This window comes from Neopelma chrysocephalum, unplaced genomic scaffold, assembly GCF_003984885.1.
Source record: "Neopelma chrysocephalum unplaced genomic scaffold, ASM398488v2 Primary Assembly neopelma1_74, whole genome shotgun sequence".
In the NCBI taxonomy this organism is placed as follows: Eukaryota; Metazoa; Chordata; class Aves; order Passeriformes; family Pipridae; genus Neopelma; species Neopelma chrysocephalum.
Window position 1 is genome coordinate 5919250 of NW_020897735.1, and position 6016 is coordinate 5925265.

Below are 6016 nucleotides of genomic sequence, written 5' to 3' on the forward strand. Positions count from 1 at the left end.
GCAGGGTTCAGGCAGGAGCAGGGCTTTGGAGCCCCCAGCACTGTGGGGGACACTCAGCACCATGAGGGGCTGCTGTGACCTCAGCTCTGCACCCCAAGGCAACACCCAAGGGATGGGGGACACCCCTGGGCATCCGGATCAGTTCTCCCCCCAAAACACAACCCTCTGGGTGTGGGATTGGGAGGAGCAGGGACCCCCATTCTGTGCTGCCTGGGGATGTCCTGTCAATGTTCCCGGCCCCTCAGAACCTCCTAAGGCCTCACAGGAATTGCCTTTTTCTGAATTTGCTGCCATTGCAGAGTCTTTCTCTTGGAGCAATCAGCAGCAAATTGGAGTGGATGTGGAGTCACCATCCCTGGAAGTGTTCAAAAAATGAGTAAATGTGGCACTTGGCCACTATGGTTTTAGTGGGCACAGTGGTACTTGGTCAAAGGTTGGACTCGATGATCTTGGAGGTCTTTTCCAACCTTAATGATTCTATGACAAGGGAGCAAAGGTGGGATTGGCCAAATCTGACATGTCTTTTGACTCCAGCTGGACACTGGTGCTGATGACACAGAGCATTCTCACACTATCTCTAGACAGCCCAAATCCACACTCAGGGCAACTGTGGTCATTGTGAGTCTGGATTGCCCAGCACAGCTCCTGGAACTCCCACAGACAAACACTGTGCTTGCACTCCCATTCCTGGCTGCCTGACACCCTCAGCTCTGTGTTTGCCACCCTGACTAACACAGTTGCTATAATTTGAGCCCAGGGAGCAGTGGCAGCTCCCTGGGGACAAGCGAGTTCACTCCAGAGGAAAGCAACAGCAGAGCCAGTCGGGATGGCCCTAGGCAACAATAAAAGAATTATGGTCCTATTTGAAAATCAGCTCATTCCTACAACTTAATTAGGGACAAATTTCACAGCAGTACCGTGACTTGCAGGTAGCACCCTGTGCTACAGCCCAATAAATCCCTGAAGCCTGGGGAGCTGTCAGAGGCTGTTTACTTCCCTTATGAAATAAATCATTCACGAGGTTGCTATTTTTGTCAGCTTTATACACAACTTTTAAAGTGACTTCATCAGGCTGTTTAAACATCTCGCACACCCGGGGCTGGGCACAAGCTAGAGGAGGAAATGTCTAAGAGGCAGACTATGCATTTTTCTCTCATTAATTTTTTTTTTCGTTGAGAGGCTGGTGGAGAGTTCCTGAGTACATTTTCTTAATAAATCTAGCAGAAGAAGATTTAGGTGCAGGCTCTTCCCTCGCTCACACAGATGTAAATGGTGGCTGTTGTAGCCACGCTGAGCTGTGCTGACTCACCCGTATTAGCGAGCGATAGTAAAAGGAGGAGCTGCCGAGGGTGATGCTAATGAGAGCAGACCCGACTGCCAGTACACACAGGAAGCAGACAGATGAAGTAAGAAGCTGCTATTCTTACACCCTCCGTTCTTCAGACTTGGGCAAGGAAGAGGGAGCGTGTGTGCAATAATGTGAGATACGAACAGAACAGCTACTAAATTGGAAGGTCTTTTCACAGTCTCTGATATAAAAAGCCCCGTTGTGCCCGTGGTGTGTTGCCTTCCGGGGGATGCTGGAGTTTCTCTGGTGCTTTCTGCATTGAGATGTAACTCACAATGCCGGGAAAACCTGATGCTTCTAAATATCCCATGGAGTCATCTGGGGAAAAATGTGTTGTTATGGACAGAGCCATGGCCAGGAGAGCAGAAGGAGAGCTGTGAACAGAGATGTGACTTCTTGGGCTGTTACAGAGCAGTTTGAGATCCTGTGGGGATGGTTCTTGCTGCAAGCTGGGGATAGAGGAAAGGGAATGACGGCAGTTGGTTACCTTCAAGAGGTACAAGAAATGCCCTACAAAGAGCCAGTTTTTCAGGTGCAGATGCTACATCAGGAAGGAAAGAGGAATATGTTGGGTACCTGCTTTGCTGTCAGATGAGGTCACAGTGCTAAACTTCACCTTGCAGCAAGAGGCATGCCAGGTGTGTGTGGGGGGGGGCAACAACTGGAGCCTCCTTCCCCAAATGTTTCTTCGCTGGGAGAAACTCCCTGGCAGGAAAGCTGCCAGCAGCACTCCAGGTGGTTGGTCTCTACATGCAAACCCCTCCAATTGATGCTGCCTCAGCCTTACCCACCGGTGCTAGGCAGACATAAACTGCAGCCCCACAGGGTCGTTTCCTGCAGTGAGTCACTGAACTGTACAACTGACCCACCGAACAGGGGAAATTGTGCAAGAAATACTAACAAGACTGTTGAGATGCGCAGTTAGAGAAGAGCTCTCCTGCCCTCTAGTGCCCTTCCCAAATCCCGAGCTGCTCCCGCCTCAGCACCTCTCTCCTGCTCTCCTCCAGTTTGTGGGATCGGGGCTGGGGTCATGCTGGGTATATCTCCGCAGAATTGCCAGGAGATGATGGCCGTTCACCCCCAAACACAGTTGTCCGAGTGGGTTTCAGAAGCAGAGAGTAACCAGGATTATGTACAATTTAGCCAACTACCTTCTGGATGCCTTCTGGACACGATAACGTCACTGGTCAGGGTGGTGGCAATTTGGTTAACAACGAGCTCCCTGAAAGACCTTATTCAATGTGCAGAAGATCCCCAAATGACAAACACGCCACAGCGACCCGATGTGCCCCTGCCACCACCTCAGCTCAGCTTGTGGGGTGGAAAGTTTCGCCCCTGGGAAGAGTTGAAAAAAAAGTTGGTGGAAACCACTGAAGCAAAAGGACAAGCTTCTCACCTCCTCTTAGTGGCTGTAAACCCTCTGATGTCTTCGGGGGTGGAAAGAATAGGAGTGAGATGTCAGTATATGGGGGAGGAGAGGAGTTGTTCAGGGAGGAGAATAGGACAGCATGGGGGACACACTATGGGTCAGAGGCTCAGAGGAGTGATGGAGAAAGGCACAGAGCTTCTGTGTCAGTCACCTGGAAAAATATACACTGCTGTGGGCACCAAAGTTCATATGAGCAAAAAAGGGCAGATGGGAGATACTGATTTGGGCTCACCTGCACTTTCACCTCCTTGAGGAAGGGTCGGTGTACAGGTTTTTTCGGTGCAGCAGCTGCCAGTACCTGGCTGGTCCCAGCTGTGTGACAGACCCTGGAGCTCTGTGTGCCAGAGTGAGAGACAAGTTGTTATTTGGAGAGTTGGTGGTCTGGGCAGATGCGGCAGACGTGGGTTCCCCCTGTGCATCCCCCGTGGCCATGGGGACCCCCCCCCGGGGGGTCTCACGGCCGAGCCCCGGGGGGAGTTTTCACTGGTTCTCCTATTCTGACACATGATGGACAGGACTTGCTTTCTACCAGCTTTTTCTTTTTAAAAAGCGGGATTTGGGTGCTGACTCTAGAGGGCAGCATATGCCGGCACATGGGCTGGGGGGGCCTCGCTGACCCCCCCACACCCGTCGCAAGCCTGAGCCAAGCGAAGCCTCCGGAGCGGGGAGAAAATCCCGGCAGTGGTTATCCCGAGGCAGCAGCCACGAGGATGCTCCCCAAAGGCACACACTGACCTCTGAGCACCAAAAAGGGGGAGCAGGAGCAGAGAGACCCCGGCCGGGCAGCGGGTGGGTTCACTCTGTCAAAGGTGGGACAAGGAGTGATAGAATCATAGACTGGTTTGGGTTGGAAGGGACCTTTAAAGGTCATCTCGTTCCAACCCCCCTGAAATGAGCAGGGCCACCTTCCACTAGACCAGGTTGCTCAGAGCCCCGTCCAACCTGCTCTTGAACACTTCCCAGGATGGGGCATCCACAACTTTTTATTTCCTGGGCAACCTGTGCCAGGGCCTCATCACCCTCACTGTAAAGAATTCCTTCTTCATATGTAATCTAAATTGACTCACTTTCAGTTTGAAATCATTACTCTTTGTCCTATTGCAACATCCCAATCTTAAAACACCTTGGTCTCTTCCCTGCTTGGTCACAGACCTTTGATTTGTTTTGGTTTCTCTTTTGTTCCCCAGACAAATATCTGGAAGGGATGAGAGGCCAACACCAAACAAGGGAAATCTCAGCCCAAATCCTCAGCCACTGCCTGGCCACATGAGCACATGCCCCTGCCAGGACACTGGGACTAGCAGGGGTTAACCAAAAAATAAATAAATTGCACTTTCATATCTGTTAAAGTGGCAGCTTAAAGTGAAGCTTTTCAATGTCTTCTCTTGGTCTTTCATGAAAAGAAGTAAATAGGAAAAAATTTGTTGGCCTCACACTGCCACAGAAGTATAAGGTGGATCTGAGAAGGAAGGCTGAGAAGAACTCCAGGCCCTGGGATTATGAAAAAGAAAAACTGAGAGAGAGATTAAACAACTTTTGACAAACCCTCTGTACATTTAAAGTAATCAGGAAGGTGAGGGTGGAAGGAGAAAAGGCTATAAAGGTTCTTTCTCTGGTTTAATCTTTTCCCTCTTCTGGGAACTATATTTCACAGTGGAAACATAAACATGTGAATGACCAGAACAATATATACAAGTTAACAAGCTGTCTGGTACTCCAGGGTGTTTCTGTCAGCACTTCCTTAGTGGTCAGACGTCTGGCTGTCCTTTCACCTCACCACACGTGGGGGTTCACATCGATAGCTCATCCTCCTGGGGTTTATTGGGATAATGGCAGGTAATTCAATAAAGACCTTTGCTGTGCATGGCTCAGGCTCAGCTGCTGACTTTGCTCACCACATCATGGTCCATCTTTGCTGTCCCTGAGGAGTAAAAGGAGCTCTGAGAAGGGACTCTGGAGCCTGTCCTGACCCTTCTACCTTCTGGAGTCTGTGTGCTGAGGACAGGGATGGTGGGAAGGTCCACTTGCAAATTCTGAGGGCATCTTCCCAGAGACACAGATGGTCCCAAGTCCATTCCCATAGGATAGGCTGAACATCAGCTAGTGCCACTCTGCATCACAGACCTTGGCCAGCCTCTGTGCACTGAGGAGGAGCTCCACACCCAGACCTCTTCCCATCCACCTCTTTGAAGGATCTCCTGGAGAGGGAGACAAGTTACCATATTGCCAGGGGATATTCAGGAAGGACAGGATGAAAGGGCCCAATTCAGAGCATCAGAAACAAACCCAGCCCATACACAAGTGCTCTTTAAAACCTTGCTTTTCTTCCAGGTCGTTTTCCATGGACAAGTGACCCTTCCTGCCTTACACTACAGAGCAAGCAGATGCTGAAGGTGAACAAAGTCACTCCCTGCAGGAAAGAGCGAAACGAAAAGGAATCAAAATAGGAAATGAAAATCAATATTCCAAAGTCAAATAATAAAAATTGTGTTATGGAAACAAAGGTCACCCAGGGAAAAATGTAATTGGACGTGACAGCCTAGATTTCCTCTCTCTGCCAATCCCGGGTGGGGAGACCTTGTGCCCAAGCCAAAGTGTCACCTGCCCACGTGGCTGAAGCACCACACGGTCTGTGCAGCTGACAGCAGATGCAGGAAGGATGGGGGAGAGAAACCTGGGGGAGCAGGGGGAGATGCAGGCGGTCATGGTTTGAAATAGCAGAGGTCTTGCAGGGCAGGAATGAGCTGTGTTGGCAAATCCACCTGGGGAGCCCAGCACTGAATAAACGAGCCCGTGGCAGGTCAGGATTGAGATGTGCTGAATCCTGAAGATCCAGGCACGGGAAAGGCAGCACTCCCTCTGAACGGTGAGTGGCACCGGCACAAAGGATGTGCACAGGAGAGAGGGAACGCTTTTGGTTGTGGAGGGGCATCACTTTCAGTGCAGAAAGCTGACTTGGGGCAGGCTGGCCTCTCTGTGCCTCAGTTCCCCCTTTTGTAAGATGGCCCTTTCACCTTTGCAATTAGACAGGAAAGGCACAGTCACCTCTAGATCTCGTTAACGAGCACAGCAACCAGCCTGGCAGCCAGTACGAAGACGAACCAGCGACTCTCACCCAGCCCCTCTGAGGTCCCTCTCGGAAGTGTGCAGGGTGATGAGCTGCAATGTCTCGTGCAAGGCTTTGTCTTGGCCCTTCTGGCCCTGAAGGAGGGTCTGGCCCACCCCCACGTCTCTCCTGT